Source organism: Enhydra lutris, unplaced genomic scaffold, assembly GCF_002288905.1.
Source record: "Enhydra lutris kenyoni isolate GAN:26980312 unplaced genomic scaffold, ASM228890v2 scaffoldscaffold21, whole genome shotgun sequence".
Taxonomy (NCBI): Eukaryota; Metazoa; Chordata; class Mammalia; order Carnivora; family Mustelidae; genus Enhydra; species Enhydra lutris.
This window is the reverse complement of record NW_019154105.1, coordinates 15,435,887-15,454,340: the sequence shown is the minus strand read 5'-3', so window position 1 is coordinate 15,454,340 and position 18,454 is coordinate 15,435,887. Positions and strand designations below refer to the sequence as shown.

General features: G+C 34.1%; 1 protein-coding gene across 4 annotated transcripts in view; it reads right to left on the bottom strand.

The window, feature by feature from the left end:
- LOC111148981 (EPH receptor A5) overlaps positions 1-18,454 on the bottom strand; it is a 342,873-nt gene that overhangs the window by 113,319 nt on the left and 211,100 nt on the right. The window lies entirely within an intron of this gene.

The window sequence follows — 18,454 nt, the reverse complement described above, 5'->3', positions numbered from 1 at the left end:
ATGAAATAAGCAGAAAATTCCCCCTTGAATTAAACTGTGATGTTGAAACCAAATGATTACTAATTTTTGTAAGACCCTGAAGTACCCAACCCAGGGCATGCTCCATTCAGAAATAATTTTTGTGATTTTTCCCATTTCTTCTAGAAAATGCTTCGACCAAACATAATGCTTTATTAAGATACAGTAATTAAAATGAAATATATGAATGACAATACAAAAAATATGGGTCCCTATAATTTCCTCCATTGCCTTCTTTGTGTGCAAATTGTGGTATATGTAGGTAAAAGAATTTACCATTAACAGCCAATATTACCTTACAAGGACCACTTAAAAGTAAAGGCAAATCACCTATAATTTCCAAATCCTGACTAACACTTGTTCATTAACTAAATATACACCTTGGGCAAATTCATGAACATTCATGATGCTTTATCACCACGTATTAAATCCCAACTTGCAGACATTGAGAATTTAAGATCTGTGTCATAGGTAGTTGGGATCAGTATCTACTCTTATTGGTCTCCCAGCACAGAGAAACAGCAGTGGCATTGATTAGACCACACACATGGGCCAAGAATAATATTTGTAGCATTTAGATGAAGAAGTATGCCTGAAGGCATAATAGCCCTAATAGCATTGATATGGTCCTTTTCATCCTCAAAGGGTTTTCAGAGTGTAGAAAAAAAAAAAAAAAATCAAAATAGTACACACCTTGGTACTGACTCTCATGACCATAAGGAGAGAACTGGGGTATTTAATTAGATTGACTGATTCTAGAAATATTCCCAAGCATTTTTCTAGATGTAGATGTAGACTATTTTATTCTCTACTCTTTGTTCTCTGACAAGTTCTTATGTTTGCTAAAATCCTCAGATAGGAGAATAAGGGGAACTTCCGTTCTAGCTCTGGCACTATCTTAGCATTAGGAGCAAATGACTGAGCCTTTTTCTGTGTAAAATTAAAATACTAGGGCAAAATATGTCTGCTATTTTCTCTGACACTTAAAAAAATTCTATAAGCATAGAAATGAAGCACTGGAAGGAAAAAGAAAAGCTCATCTCGAATTGATCAGAAAAGCCCAGACACATGGTAATGTGACTTGACCATCAGTCTAATTAAATATCTGCATTAGTGAAAATTACCTAATCTAAAAAAAAAATTTAAATATGATTTTTCAACTCTTGGATCCTAACCATTTATTATGTTGTTAGAATTGAATTAAAACATTTCCTCACCTGACAGTAGACACTATAATACTCTCAGTGAAGAAAGATAACAATAGTTAATTATGTAATAACTGTATATAAGAACAAGTTCTATTTGGTGAGACACAATTAGCTGTTTTAGATGAAAGCCGCTTAATTCAACCAATAGTTATAGGAGCTAGGTCATTTGGAGGTGGAGTTGTTCTGATGAAATAGAATAGGGAAATTTGGAGGCTCTATACAATTAATTTTAACAAAATTATTTGTATTTTTCAGATACAGTATGTAATACTTTGGAGAAATGTTTCCGTTTTCTGACCAACTATTATCAAAGTCTACTAATGTAGTGCTACAAACAAACACCAAAAAGTGTAACTAATCAAAAGTGATATACAGCTTCTTGTAGGCACTTTCATGTTAAATCAATATCCTTTGTCTTCTATTCTAAAACTCTTCTGTACTTAGACAATCCAATGTCCTATTGCCTTATTATTGAATCATTCTCACATAAAACGATGGAGGTATCGATGGGGCAATCCAAAGAGTCTGATAAAATGAAGATGAATCAGCACTAAATACGAATCAGAAGTTCACTAATTTGAAACAAAATTAAGTATTTCTCAATTCAAAATATGGACAAAATTCAGTAAAATATTCTTGGATTCAGCAGCACTGTAGCTATTTTTAAATGTACATATTTTAACAGACAAATCAGCATGAAATCATCTGAATATAGGAATTACCACAACCACAACTAACTTTGGCTATTTAGACATGAGATTATCTATCCATAACTAACTTGTACCTACTGGGACTTGGAGAGTTTAATGACTTTTTGATCAGTTACATAATGCCTAAGGGTGTTTTCCCCCATAATTTAGTACTCATCTCTTTTCTTTTTATCCTCTCATGAGTAAATGGTACCAGGCTTTTGATCTGTATATTTCCATCACAATAACATGGTAGGGGAGGAAAGAAATCTCTTTTTGCAGTATTCATTGCCAGGAATTCATGAATGATGTGCTAATTTTTGTAAGTGTGTCTAAATACAGTAAAAGTGTCATTTCATGAATATCTGCACAAGATAAAAATATTTTTAAAAACCCGCAATATTTTCACTCTCCCTCTTTATCCATGCATTACAAAGGCATTTTTTCTCAAACTTATTCTAGAAATTTAGCTCACAATATTCTTGTAAAGAAGGCAAACAGAGCTATCATTCTGGGTATATAAATTCTCACAAAGAACCTCTGGCTTTCTGCCAGTCAGAAACTATTTCTTATTGTATTTGGTGGCCGTCCATCTTAACAAGTTCTGGGAAAACTTTCCAAGAGGGCCCTCAGAGTATGTACCACCAAACAGTAAGATTAGATATTTGTTTCTTCATTAAGAAAAAATACAACCAGGGGTGCCTGGGTGGCTCACTGGATAAGCATCTGCCTTTGGCTCAGGTCATGATCCCAGGGTCTTGGGATTAAGCCTGGCAGCACTGGGTCCTGCTCAGTGGGAAACCTGCATCTCCCTCTCTTGCTGTGTTTCTCTCTGTCAAATAAATAAATAAAGTCTTTAAAAAAAAAAAAAAAAAGAAAAGAAAACCACAACCAAAAAATACATCAAATTTTGGATAATCCATAAATAGTAATAAAAGACTTTTCATTTTTATCAAATATTAAAATACAATTGATTACACTTCACTAGAAGTACCAACTGAGAATACTTTTTTAAAAAAATTCTGTAATTAAGGAATGACCAGAATTTCTGATGAGGAAGCAAAATTACCAATTGTGCTAACTACAAATTCATTCATGGGATTTCATCTCTGTTACTTCTTATTATGAAACTGGATTCCTTATTAGATTCTAGAGTGAATTTGGAATCCAGCTTAAATTCTGCCAAAAAGTAGTGAAGGCAGAAATTGGGATTTTATTTTTCTCACCTAACTCAAAAAGTCAAGGAATTCTATGTCATATTAAATGCAATATAAAAATAATAAAATCTCTATATTAAAAAAAAATCATGATTTACAGAGTTAAAATTTAAGCATCCATTTCCTTTTTTCTTTTTTGTTGTGTCTTATCAAATCTCAAAGACTTCATACTGGGTCCTTTTAAAAAAGTGTCAGAAATGAAATCCTCTGGTTTCAGAACTGAAAACAGTATTTATCCATTCATTAACACTGTAGTAGAATCATTCTTTCATTTAATTAAATACTTTCAGAGGCTACCATGTGCCAGGCACTATTTTAATTGCTAGAAAAACAGCAGTGAACAACATAAGCGAGTCTCTTTCTTTCGTGAAGCTTACATTCAAAATGCTATTGATTTATCTATAAATGTTAATTTAATGATCAGAGACCATGAAGAATAATCATATCATTAGCTCAAAATACTCCATTGGAATCATATTATTGTATCACATTTGTCTTTTCAACCCATTCTAAGGCGAATTCCCCACATCAGTTATATTAATTAATCAATTAATCAAGCCCATTTACTCCTTGGAATTATATATATGAATATAAAATTAATATAAATTTGAATGTATCTACGTGTTTATATATACATACTTATATGTCTATATTTCTATTTTTTTTCCATCTCATTTGAATGTCCTCCCATATCTGTATTCTAAAATGTAGGCTGAAGGCTGTGGAAACAGAAAGAAGGCTGTGAATGACCATATGGAGTCGAGGAGTATTGTGAAAGAATTTAAATGAAGCTTAAAATGGGAATTTTTCCATCAGACAAAAGGGCAGGGACTCTTTGGACTAAGGGGAATGTAAGAGCAATGACTAAGTGCAAAGAAAATGTTATATCACTCTCAGTGATGTTTGCATAAAGGATATGTGTTGTGGGCAAAAGCAGCAAAGAAAGCTGGAGTAAGAGTTAAAAACCAGATTAATGCTGTATCACTGATTTTATAACTAGGATAGTTTTTATTGCTGGTATTATTATTATTATTATTATTGATATTTTATTTTGGTGCAAATCCAGTGCCTCAAGATAGATTCTTAGCTTTTGAAGACAGTGACCAGTCTTCTACAATTCTATGCCCTAACTCCCAGTGCAAGCAATTGTAAATGTTTGTGATTGCTATTGCTTTTGCTAACACTACTACTACTGGTGTTGATGGTGCATGGTAAATGCAATATTGTTTAATAACAATGAAGAAATCTATAAAAATCTATAGAAATCCTAAAAAAGTAAGATTACAATGGCTTGGTAGAAATTGCTTTCAACTGGGACTTGAATGATAGGATATAAATAGGTAGAAAATAAGAGAGAAAAGGAATTTTAACCAAAAAAAATGTCCAAAGGCTTAGATATGGAAAATATCCAAAGCGAGTAAATTACATGGAAATTAAAGGTACTGTCTTCTGAAGTGCTTGAACTAACAAATATTTGGGTAATAAATTTAAATAGTTATGTTAGATCCAAAGTACTAAGGATTTTGTTAATTAGACTGAGATTAAAACGTATTCCAGGCAAGAAAATACATAAGCATATGCACATGTGATCATACACTTATATCTCTATAAAATATAGATATATAGATGTATAGTCTATTTACACATTTATAAAGAAACTACCATCATGAAAGTGGCATAGTAAGAGGTTGTCTCTGCCAACCTGTGTATGATATCTGGGATAGGAAAGAAATTGCTGGATAATAGGAGATGGTAAGAAACTATGAAGTCATTGCTTTTCATAGGAATAAAGGAAAGATAATAAGGTAGTGATAACTTGTTTTGTCTTTTCTTAAATAAGTTGTCTTCTTTCTCTAAGGGAATTACAATGCTATAACTGCTCAAACTCAAACCCTACAACTATACCCCCAGTATGCCTCATTTATGTTATAAAAAATAAACACCTACCCAGTTGAAAACGTCAAGGATATCCAAATATTAAATTGATCACAAATTAATTAGTCACAAATTAAATTGTCACAAATATCCACCGAGTCATTTCTAACAAGTTTTTTTTTTTTTAATTTTTCCACATATTTATTAAAATGCCACCAAAGTTCAAGGCCATGCAATCTTGCTGGTCATTTTAAACTGCCACTAAATGCTACAATGTTGCCTTCAAGCCTCTTAGCCTGGCATACAAAGACCTTGACCCTGCGCTTCTGGTATCACACCTTATTTCACTACCCCATTGGATGCATTTCTCGCCAGCCATCTAGATTCTGAGTACAGCATTTCAAAAGTCTAGAGGCCAATGGTAGAGACAATCTCAGCAGAGATATCAAAGAGGTTGGAAACTGAAATTAATTTTTAGAGTTATTTACAAGATGGCTAGTGGTTTTAGGTGAGAAAAAGGAAAAGAAAAAAAGCATGAATATTATCTCCAAATATGTAAAGAATAAAAAGAAAATTAAAAGTAAGTTGTATACACAAGAGATTATAATAATGTGTAATTATGAAAGAGAAGTAAAGACTCAGAACTCTGAGTAGAGGAGGCAGATAAAAAAGATTGGTTGAGATGATTTACATTATAAAGAGCTAAAATGGCCAACACTCATACACAGCTTGTATAACTCTATTCTGAATTCACTAAAATATACTAAACCCTCACATAAAATGACTGTTGTAAATCTACAAGTACCCTATGAAGTAGGTACCAGTATAATGCCCATTTTAACATGGGAATACAGAGGCAGGCAGAGGTTATAAATGGTGTTGGAGTTGATCAAATCCAGAGAATCTGGAATAAGAGTCCACATAATATACTATATATTATATAGTATACTATACTATACTATACTATACTATATTACACAAGTTGCGTCTATAAGAGGCAAGAAAATTTGGAATACTTAGGTACATTCAGATATGTATAAGTTGTTTCACATTTCTTAAAGAAATCCTACTTTAACATTGTAACATTGCTTAGGTTTATCATATGAGTTAGGTTAGTCAATGCCCATTTTGTTTCTAAATCCTAAGATAAATGGTACACACGCAATCTTTGGTCAAAATACAAAAGTTTTTCTTTCTCTCCCCCTCCCCCATTTTGGGACACCAAGTATTAGGATCAATCACTCCTTAAAATTCGAGATACTCTAGCAATTCTTATTTACAAGGGTTCGTTGAAGACTCCTTCCTAAATCTGAGCAGAATTATAAGATGTTGACATTAAGTGAAATAAATACATTTGAGTTAGGAAGAAAATGTATATGAATCAATTATTAGGTAACCATAAGGCACGTAACAGGGTATTTTCACTTGTCTTCGTAGCAATGGGAACTGATTATTCATGATCTTTTCAAAACTATCTTGATTCATTTTAATAATTCCAGTCGCACAGTTCAATCTGTATGCAATATGTCTTTGTTAGACCACTTTCTCTTATGTTCGCATTTACCAAAAGGAAAGCAAAATGATCGGGATGAACAATATTTAATTGATCTAGGTAAAATAAATACCCTAATGTTTTTAAAAAATAGAAAATATGCTTACATTATGAGAGTTTCTGTCATGTTTGTAGCTATAGTAATATAGTGTTTTATTTCATTTATTGTTTTGCAATGCTGATGGGTTGCAATAGCTACTTATTTCCTAATTATCAAAAAATAATCTCTCTCTTCAGAAAAACTTGCCAGTAATTTCACAAGATGTTCTGACATCAAGTCTTTGTGACTATTACTGTAATATTTATTTATATAAAATAGAGTTTAAAGAAAAACAATTAGGGGTGCCTGGGTGGCTCAGTCATTTCAGCATCTGCCTTCAGCTCAGGTCATGATCCCGGGGTCCTGGGATGGAGCCCTGCATCAGGCTATCTGCTCAACAAAGAGTCTGCATGTCCCTCTCTTTTCCCAAACTCGTGTTCTCATTCTCTCTCTCTCTCAAAAAAAAAAAAAAAAAAAAAAGAAAGAAAGAAAGATAAATAGGTAAAAAGAGTCCTTTGTCTCCCCAAAATTCTTTAAATTATTCTTTGAAAGTAATTATTTTGAACTTCAGAAATGTTACCATTAACATCATACAGTGCTTATACACAGTCAATATGAATATTATGAAGAAAGTTCTACATAGGTGTTATCAAACAATCTGAATACAGGTTTTCTCTGGATGATTAATTCAATAAAAAGTCTTTATGATATATAAGTGATACACTAAGTGGGGAACATTGTGAAGAAAAAAAAAGAGGAGATTCTAGAGAGAAGTCTGAGACTTTATTGAACTTTAGTACTATGTATATAAAATTGTCGTAATAATGATGCCCAAAAATAAGATTATGGAAAATATATGAATCTATTTTTATAATATTTACTAATATTTTTCTTAAATCTTTGCAAAGAAAAACAAACACAGAATGGAATTTTCTATTTCTGTCAGAAGAAATATTAATTTATTATCTATTAGTTTATAATATAAAAACATACTTCAATTAAATGAGCTCTTTCTGTTGTTATTCAATACATATTTCCAGCAGCTTTTTTTGAGACACATTAATGTTAAGGTCAGACCTTCAACTACCATGTTCATAGATCCCCAGCCCCTTTTATTTTTTTTTTTTTAAGATTTTATTTATTTATTTGACAGACAGAGATCACAAGTAGGCAGAGAGGCAGGCAGAGAGAGAGGAAGGGAAGCAAGCTCCCTGCTGAGCAGAGAGCCCGATGCGGGGCTCGATTCCAGGACCCTGGGATCATGATCTGAGCCGAAGGCAGCGGCTTTAACCCACTGAGCCACCCAGGCGCCCCCCCAGCCCCTTTTAAAGCTATGGAATGTCAAAAGACATCACACCAAATCTGAAAATCACAATTCAAAAGCTTATCACTCACCCAGGCATATGTAAATCAAGAAGTGTCTTTGGGGGAGGGAGGAGTACCACCACGAGGAGAGAGAGGAAAGATAAAAGAGGGAAAGCCTGGTCTCAAGAACCATTTCTGGTGGCCCATCTCACTGTGGTGTGTTTGGGGTGGTAGTTCGGAGAGAAAGATGAAAGGAATCTGATGGTTGCCTTGTGTGCAACTTATAAAGTACAATAGAAGCAAGGGCTTCTTTTGGGCTGAGGCTGTTGTCTATCATCTGCCCAGACCTTTATTAATTGTACATCCAAATGTCGTTTCACTGTGAGTTACTTATTGCTTCCAAAATTATTTCTCCACAATTAAAGTATCAAAAGTATATCCACTGTACCATATACAAAAACTTAACAATTTTGAAGTCAATAATGCTTGTCAATATACTGGCTTATTGATTTTCTAATAATTTCAAGTTACCACATTATTTATACCATTAGCACATTCTAATACTCCACTATAAAAATGAATAATGTGGAGTAATTAATTTAAAAATGCAAATGACCAATAAACATGAAAAAAGTGTTTTGCTTCACATAGACATAAGCAGCACTCATCCAGTTGGCAAAATTAAAAATAATCTAAAATCATCTTATATTGGGGCGCCTGGGTGGCTCAGTGGGTTAAAGCCTCTGCCTTCAGCTCAGGTCATGACCCCAGGGTCCTGGGATCGAGCCCCGCATCAGGCTCTCTGCTCAGCGGGGAGCCTGCTTCCCTTCCTCTCTCTCTGCCTGCCTCTCTGCCTACTTGTGATCTCTATCAAATAAATAAATAAAATCTTAAAAAATAAATAAATAAAATCATCTTATATTATTAAGGGTGTGAGAAAGCCAATACTTCCATAGTTCATTTGTAAAATCATAAGCTTTTTTGTTTCATTTTGTTTGTAAAGATTTTATTTATTTATTTGTCAGAGAGAGAGCACAAGCAAGGGGAGGAGCAAGCTCCCTGCTCAGCAGGGAGCCTAGTGCCCTCTGGATGCCAGGACCCTGAGATCATGACCTGAGCCTAAAGCAGACGCTGAAAGAACTGAACTACCCAGATATCCCTACAAGCTTTTTTGAAAAGTAAGTTTATAATATTTACTTAAGTTTAAAATGCACATATCTAGATAAATTTATCTTTACCACTAGATAAACATAAATTAATGCTTACTCTAGTAAGAGGGAAAAATAAAGAGATAAGTGGGAAACAATAAAGAAAGGGAGAGAGAGAAAGGAAAGAAGGAAGAAATGGAGGTTGAAGGAGGAAAAGTGCAATCTGGATGACATAGAGTAGTCACAGTATATCCATCCTACGGAAAACACTACAACTGCTAAACAGAACAAAGTAGGTTACATGAAAATACTGACTTGGAAGGGTCTGCAAAAAATGTTGAGAAAAAAAGAAAGAAGTCTGGAAGATTTGGAAACATCAAGTTGAAGAGTGAAAATCTTTCTCAATTCAAAAATATGATCCAGGCTAAGTAGAGTAATTATCAAGGAAAACTGCCAGCTAGCCAACTTGATTGAACTTGACTATATCTTTGTTGTAAAAGATGTATGATCTTTTTATTCAAACAGATGTAGAACTTTCGCTTTGTGCCAGGACTACTAGGCATTTTACATGGATTACTTAATTTAGTGTTTCATAAAACCACCTGAATTAGATACTATTATCCCATAGATGAAGTAAAAATTCCTAAGTAAAATGTCCTTTGTCATTCCACTTGTGTGCATGTAGTCTGACTACAGATATTTACTCTTAACCTCTATGCTATCTTGACTCTACAGATCTTTAATTGAGTGACTTGTGTACACAGTGTGTGTGTGTGTGTGTGTGTGTGTGTAGGAACTCGGCCTATGAATATATAGATATTCATACATACGCATACATTCAAATGATAATAGTTATTCTATACTCCATATAAATACAATTTTTTTAAACCTGAGTTCTAGAAATAATAGAGCAGAATAAAATTAAATATGCCTACCACAACCATATTTTTTTTAGCAATAGCAGCAAGAAATTTTGTAGCTACATTGTGTCATCTGAAAAATCGTTGTTATTTGGCAATTCCCTGTAAAGTGAGAAGAGCTGCGAGGCAGAGGAGGGTAAGTGACTTGTCTGTAGTCACACAGTCACTGCCTAACACTGGGGATGACAACTCACAAGTCTCAGATCTCTACTGAGTTCACCAGATCACGGACATTTATACAGTGAACTTCAGAAGTTAGAAACCCTTTCAAGTTCCTATTTGAACAAACTATATTTTCCAACAGTTCTTTTCAAAGAACAATGCTAGAAACCTCAAATACCTCAGCAACTTGCTTTTTAGAAGAGCAAATCAGAAATGCCAGGTGTAGTGGATGAGAAGGTCCTGCTGTAGTGTCCTGGGGTTTGCCCTAGTTATTTTCAACTCGTCTAGACTGAGACGCTCTACTTCGCAGTGGTGTCTGCTTTTCATTAGCTTTTTTATTTTTTTTAAGGGTATCCATATATAAATCTTGCTATCTGAATTACATAAAGCTGACCAAGTTTTCCTAAACTCTAAATGAAATTTAGAAATTTTCTCTGCACAAAATTACTATAATTGAATTCATTGGGGTTCAATTAGAAAAATAGAAAAAAAAGCATACTAGGTATTTCAACAGAGGGAATTTAATTTAGGAAGTTGTTTACACTGGTGTAGGCATATTAAGTTAGATTAAAAAAGGAAATATTGAGGTAACTCAGGGACAAGAACTACATTAGGAGCTGTCATCCCTACATCAAAGAAAGGGAAAATTGGGGGATATCAGAACCAGGAACTTGGTTGCTGCTGGTATGTCAGAGGCTTGGAGAGTAGCTCTGATGGAGTGTGATGAGGCTGGGTTCGGGAATGCCTACAGAAGTTGGAGGTTGGAAACAACTGCTATTGTGGAGACAAAGAATAATGACTAGGGAAGCAATGCTTGGTACAGCAAACAAATGAGAAAGATAACTCTTCCCTCCAATGCCTCCCAACCTCACTTTATTGCCTTCAGTTGATGGAGTCTGATGGAAATCCATTGAAGGAGAGGGGAGCATTTTCTGGGTCTCAGCCCTAGCATGGCAAAACTGACAATAGTAAGGTGGAATTCCAGTAGAAACAAAAGTTTAATAGCTAATTTCCCTTTAAAAACACTTTATGTTTCTAGACTTCTGGGGTGTGTGTGTGTGTGTGTGTGTGTGTGTGTGTGTGTATAGGGAAAGAAGTGAAGGGTACACACCTATTATGTGCAGGTTGTCTATAGGTTTGAATTGTACAAGAACAATAAACATCTCTTAGTAACTGGTTTTTGACTTTTAGTTGAAAGTCTTTCCATGGTTGACTTGTATATGCAGTCAAATGCTCTATCATTGAGCTATACCCCCCTGACTTGTATATGAAATAATAACTTACTCATGTGGCCACCAACTAATGAAGCTGTGTATGTAATGGAAACAGTTTCAGCTTTAAAATAGTACCAAACAAACTTAAATTCCAGATCCACCACTTTCTAGCTGAGTAATTTGGAACAAGCTACTTACCTCTTCTTAACCTCTTTTCATTTCTATAAAATCAATTTGGTACCTATTTTTAAGTTGTTACAAAGGTTAAAGATACCATATTTATATAATCTAGCCAGTGCCTCTTACACCAAAATGCCCAATTACTTATTACTTATTATTATTACTGTAGATACTAGGCACTTCTATTTGAATAATCTTATTTAGTCTTCATAAAATTTCAATAGAAAAGAAGAAATCAAACTCTATTGAATACTTACTATGCACACAACACAGATTGAAGATTTATAGACATGATCTTTTTAATAGCTATGATATATATGGTCTTGTTTTTCCAAAAAAGAAAAATTAGATTTAGACAGTTGAAGTGATATGCAATTCTGCATGGTTATCATTCGAAGCCGTTGTGGTTTTGTTGTGATGGTGGTCATTGTGTTTTGTTTGTTTTCTGATTGTTTTTATTACAGGTCTAGAAATAATATATTTACCAGTTTCATTGTCATGAATTTAGATGAAATGGATGGTGTACAACCAGTAGATTCACTTTTTCATTCTGGTCCAAACATACATTTTATTTGCTTTGTTTTTCTTGCCGCTATTGCCGATATTTATCTTCTCTCTTGGTAGCTCTACCATAGACTTCCTTGGCCACCTCATCACTACTTATTTAAAAAGAAAACAACTCCAATTACTGATACATTTGGGTTGGTTGCTTTTAGGAGTATTTGCATTTTTTTCCCCAAATCTCAAAATTCTTCTATCCTTAGAAATTTATATAGCCCACCAGAAAGTATAAAAAATAGGCCTTTATGTTCAATTTTTGTAGGGAATAGCCATTGAACATATTTTATTTGTGAGCTAATTCAGAAAAGCAGGTAAAGAAGTAGGGATGGGTTTTAGAAAATTTGCATCCTTGGGGTGCCTGGGTGGCTCAGTGGGTTAAAGCCTCTGCCTTCGTCTCAGGTCATGATCCCAGAGTCCTGGGATCAAGCCCCGCATTGGGCTCTCTGCTCAGAGGGAGCCTGCTTCCTCCTCTCTCTCTGCCCGCTTTTCTGCCTACTTGTGATCTCTGTCAAATAAATAAATAAAATCTTTAAAAAAGAAGAAAGAAAGAAAAGAAAATTTGCATCCAGCTCTCAATTTTGCTGTTTTATCATTAATCCGTACTTCTAATAAATAAAATACTTTTTTTTTTTATTCTCTTTCTACTTTGCAAATGTTTCTTACTTTCTTTGCCAGGTCTGGGGTACATATTTTTATACAGTATCAATAAGCAAAGACTGTGGTAACTTTAAATCAATCTTTTATTGAAATCCTTTTTAGTGTTTTGATTGATGACTTAAATTGTGGTATATGTACACTTTAATTTTCATACAAATTATTCAGAATAGCTGAGCATTTCTCCTTTTAATGCAATATGTGGCCATATTATAATTGAATGGACAAATACATTAGTGTTTTAAGACATCAAACAATATTTAATCCATTTAACTATAATTGTGGAGGAGTGTTGATAACATGGATAGAAGTTAGTTTAAAACAAATAGTGAGGGGCACCTGGGGGGCTAAGTCGGTTGAGTCATGATCTCAGGGTTCTGGGATCCAGCCCTGTATTGGTCTCTGTGCTCAGCAGAGAGTCTGCTTGCCCCTCTCTCTCCCTCCACTTATGTTCTCTCTCTCTCAAATGCATGAATAGGCAAATAATCTTTAAAAAAAAAAAACCACAAATGATGAATATCAAGGACTTTCAAATATTTCTGCTGTATGAGCATATTTAACTGATCACACACCTTCCTGGTTAATGAAGATGCTGACAAGATTGTGAACATTCTCAAGGAGATTTATCATCAAGAGAGCTAACTACATCTGAAACTGCTGCTTTGCAGACCAAAATTTCAGCTATTCCATAAAGAATTAGCCATAAAAACGAAACATTAATATATGGGAAGAAGAAGTTCATCATTTTTTATTACAAGCAGTTTCACTTCACCACACTACATAGAATATGTGTACTCCAGCTTTAACTTGAATGAATGCATGAAAGAAGTGAGTTGTGCCATCTAAAATAAAATTTTAGCATTTATTTCCCCTGTAGATCAGTGAGCCATTCATATACTCAGTGACCTTCTCCTTGCTAGAGAACACTCACTACATTCATCATTCAAACTAGCAAAAGAATTAATGTTCTTGTACAAAAATATTAATCTTAGTTCACATGGCTGTGCTTCAAATCCACTACTTCAAATCGATATAGAAGTACAGCGACAAATAGCAAGACTAGCAATTTCTTTCTTTAACTCTTCTAGTAGTTCAAGTAATGGAAATGCTTGAAATGCCTATTAAATACTTGAGTCCATTCTGAAATTTAACATTGAAAAAACGTCCTACCATCTTTGTTACCATTTTTATGTAGACCAATACCATCTCTCCTGGATCCTGCAATAATACCTCAACTGGTGTCCCTTTATCCACACTAGCCACATAGCCAATAGATATAAAGCTGTCAAATTGATCTCTGTAAGGCTAAATTCAGATCATGTCAACCCTCTGTCTAACATACTCATGATATTTTTAATAAGATAACAAAGGCTCAACATGACTTACAAGGCTTTTGATGAATATAGATGTTTGCTTATTTAAATTGTATTTGTTGTTTGTTAATTGGCTTCTAAATATATTTACTATTGTCAGCTTTATTATAGTAGTACAAATTTCTTTATATGGTATCTACTAGTGTAAGGCCCAAAAAAGGCCTATTTGCAATACTTGAAATTATTTACAATAATAATTTAGAGAAGTTATTTATTCTGTCATTCATTCATTTGCTTATTTAATAAATACAAGGTTTTTTTGGCAGGAACTTTGATGAGTATTAGGACACTACAGCATAAAAAGAAGACTCAGTAATTACCTCACAGAACTTAGATACTAGAGAGGGATACAGACAAGTAAAAAATCTTGTTATAATGAGCACTGTGGGAAGTAACTACAGTGGTTTGTAAGATAGTGTACCATGGAAACACATGCATCGAACACCTCTTCCAGATTTGGAGAATCAGGCAAGTTTCCCCAAAGAAAATGATTTATAAATCAAGATATGAATAATGTCTAGACATAAGCTATTTAAAAGAGTTTAAAGAATCTCTTATGGCTCAAAGAACATTGTGTGTGTGTGTGTGTGTGTGTGTGTGTTTGTGTGTGTGTGTGTGTGAGAGAGAGAGAGAGAGAGAGAGAGAAAGAGAGAGTATATGATGTTTCAGTATGGCTGCAACACTAATTATGAAATGAGAATGAGACTTGAGGCTAGTGAGGTAACAGGTACAAATGACATAGAACCAATAAATTATACTGAGGAGTTTGAATATATCTAATCAAGTGGGGATATTTGATTTATTTATCTAAAACCAACTGGGAATATTTAATAGTTACAATAAAGAGTAATATCATCAAGCCTGCATTTTAAAAAGCTTACTTTATTTCCATGGAAACAATGCATTCATATTGTGTGTCAGGGAGTAATAAATGCATTAAGAGGTAACAGTTGTCTCCACTCGTATATTTGTGGTTGGCAGAGACCATGATCCTTAGATATTCCAAACACTTCTGTAAATAAATAAACAAACACTATGACATTCAATGTAATGCAGCCACTATTATGGTTGATGTCAAACGAATTTATGGCTCCTTTCATCTCAGTTGTCATTCTGAAAAGAGGGGTTTTGGAGGAAGTACCTATGATAGATAGATCAATAGATAGACTATATATGAATATATTCTAATTCTGTAGGATGGACTTGAGAGTGACACAATTTAATTGTTTTTTCTTCAAGCCAGAAGTTGATAAAATCTAGAAGACTGCTAAATCTTGCTAAATGTTACTTTTCCTTAGACAAACTTAAATCAAAAGTGTACATCCATGGGGCACCTGGGTGGCTCAGTAGGTGAAGTGTCTGCCCTCAGCTCAGGTCATGATTCCAGGGTCCTGGGATCAAGCCCAGTGACAGGCTCCCTACTCATCGGGGAGTCTGCTTCACCCTCTGCCCCTCCCTTTGCTCATGCTCTCTATCTCAAATAAATAAAATCTTTAAGAAAATGTACATTCATGACTCATTTTTGCCCACACAGTTGAAAAGGCTGAATTCTTTGCTACAGACAATCCCATTGACTTGTGAAAAGGAAAAGATTGGACACAAAGTGAACTAAAAAGTTATTGTGAATTTCTGGTATTCCTTGAATAAATTGATCCTTGTCTTGCAAAGAAAAGACAGACAAAGGAAGAAGAGTGATCCAAAGTAATTAAGACAAACTGACAAATATTTAAAAATGACCTCTTAAAAAGGAATAGACATGGGAGACATAATGATAAAAATCAGAATTTATCTAACTTGAGTTTCAAAAGAAGAGAGCAGAAAGAAACAGGAGAAGACAAGATTTGAAGAAACAATGATGACCAATTTAGGAAACAGGCAAGTATCATATATCCTCATCTCACCAATTATAATGTGTTTTAAGAACTATAAATGAAAATAATCTCAACATTACTTTTATCATATGGAAACTTTAAAAAACACAAATGTTAAGAAAAATTGTAAGAGATCCAGAGAAGAAAAGAAGATAATCCTCAAATAAACTAGAATTTATACTGAAAACAGTCTATTCCACAGAATCAGAAGTAAATCCACAGAAACGAAAATTAAATATATATATATATATATATATATAGAGAGAGAGAGAGAGAGAGAGAGAGAGAGAGAGACAACCTATGGCAAAAGCAGACGAGAATCACAAACCCCACTACCACCAAAAAAAAAAAAAAAGAGAGAGAGAGAGACAAACATCACAGATTACTCTAGTTATTATAACTATCACATTATAATTACTATGAATAAATGAAGTGCAATAGAGAGTCTGGGGAAATAGCTATGTATATATGAGCACATTTACATTACAGTAATGTTATTAGAAGTCCATAAAGAGGGTGAGATTACCTTGTAAAGACTGGGGTTATAATGCTCTAAGCTGAGAAACTATCAGAAGCCAGGAAAGAGGCCTAGAACAGATCCTTCCCTACTACCCTCAGAGAGAGCATGGTCCTTAGCAACACCTTGATTTTGGAATTCTAGCCTTCAGAAATGGAAGACAATAAATTTCTGTTGTTAAAGTCATTGAATTTGTGGTACTTTGTTAAGTCAATCCTAGCAAACTAACACAGGTGTCAACATAGATAAGTTTTAAAAGCATAATAAAAGCAAGGTGTTAATGGGTGCCTAGGTGGCTCAGTCGGTTAACCATCGGACTCTTGATTTTGGCTCAGGTCATAATCTCAGGTTTATGAAATGGAGCCTTGCATCTGGCTCCTTGCTCACTCAGCAGGGAGTCTATTTGAGATTCTGTCTCCCTCTCTCTTTGCCCCACCCCAAATAAAGAAAATAAATCTTTAAAAAAAAAAAAAAAAGCAAGATGTTAGAATGTACAACATCAAGCATGAACCCTAACATAAGCTATAGGTTTTGGGTGATTATGATGTGTTACTGTAGGTTTGTCGGTTGCAACAAAAGTAGCACTCTGGAAAGTGATGTTGATGATGGGAGAGGTTGTGCATGTGTGGGGGTAGAGGATACATGGGAATCTTTGTACCTTCTTCTCAATTTTGCTGTCAACCTGAAATTGCTCTAAAAAATTAACTCTGTAAAAGAAAAATGTCATGCATTTAAATTTTAAAGTAGGTATTTTTTTCATTGATGATTATATTTGCAGCAAAAGTATGAAACACACATACAAACAGTACACACACACTTGAGGGTCATGGTTTCTTCTAGGAAGAAGTTGAAGGAGAAAGAATGGGAATCAATTTAACTATAGAATTTTTAGCATCTTTTTCTGGAAGTGAAAGAGAATTTAAACTAATGAGAGGAAATGTTTCTATATATTTCAGCTTATTTTTAAGTACATTAATTCATTTATATACTTTTGCTTCTTTGAATTGGTTCACCATTACAAATTACTACAATTGAAAATGAAACACAGAGCACTATTACTCTATATTTTAATATTCGGTGGACCTTGATCCATAAGCCAGTATTCCATAAGCAAAGCCATTGTAACCATTACATGGAGGGACAGATGTATAGAACAATGAAAAAAATCTAGCTGTCATTTGTATTACTTGCACATTCAAAGTAGAATGGAACATGTATGATCATGTGAAATATTAGAAATAACAACTTTTCTCCTTCAATTATGAATCATATGAAATTATTAAATTTGGAGGTAATAATTAAAATATGGGTCCAGTGTTTGAATTAAAAATTGACAGTGATGGGGCGCCTGGGTGGCTCAGTGGGTTAAAGCCTCTGCCTTCAGCTCAGGTCATAATCCCAGAGTCCTGGGATCGAGCCCCGCATCGGGCTCTCTGCTCCGCAGGGAGCCTGCTTCCTCCTCTCTCTCTCTCTGGCTGCCTCTCTGCCTACTTGTGATCTCTGTCTGTGAAATAAACAAATAAAATCTTTTTTAAAAAAATTGACAGTGATATACTAACAAGTCAATATACTTTCCTCAACAGAATGAAGTCACCTATGTATTGATTTCTCCATTTAATTTCCCAGACAATTAATTTATCACTTACTAACCTCAGAAAAGAATATAAAACTCCTTAAGAAATTCAAAATAATTGTGACAAAGAATCCTTCAGTACAAATTCTAAGTTACTTTTTTCCTTGTCTGTTCTCTGACCTAAAATTGAAACACAAGTAGTGCTTTGCCTCCTTAAGTATAACTTCATACAATCTTAAAAGTGTATTCATGCATGAGGGAAAAATATCTTTCCCCTTTTTGACTAATGCCTGAAGCATGAACAGTGAAACCTTATTCCTACTGCAGACCTCTAATGATACTTCAAAGACTTACTAAACACCCCAGAGGCTGTTCAG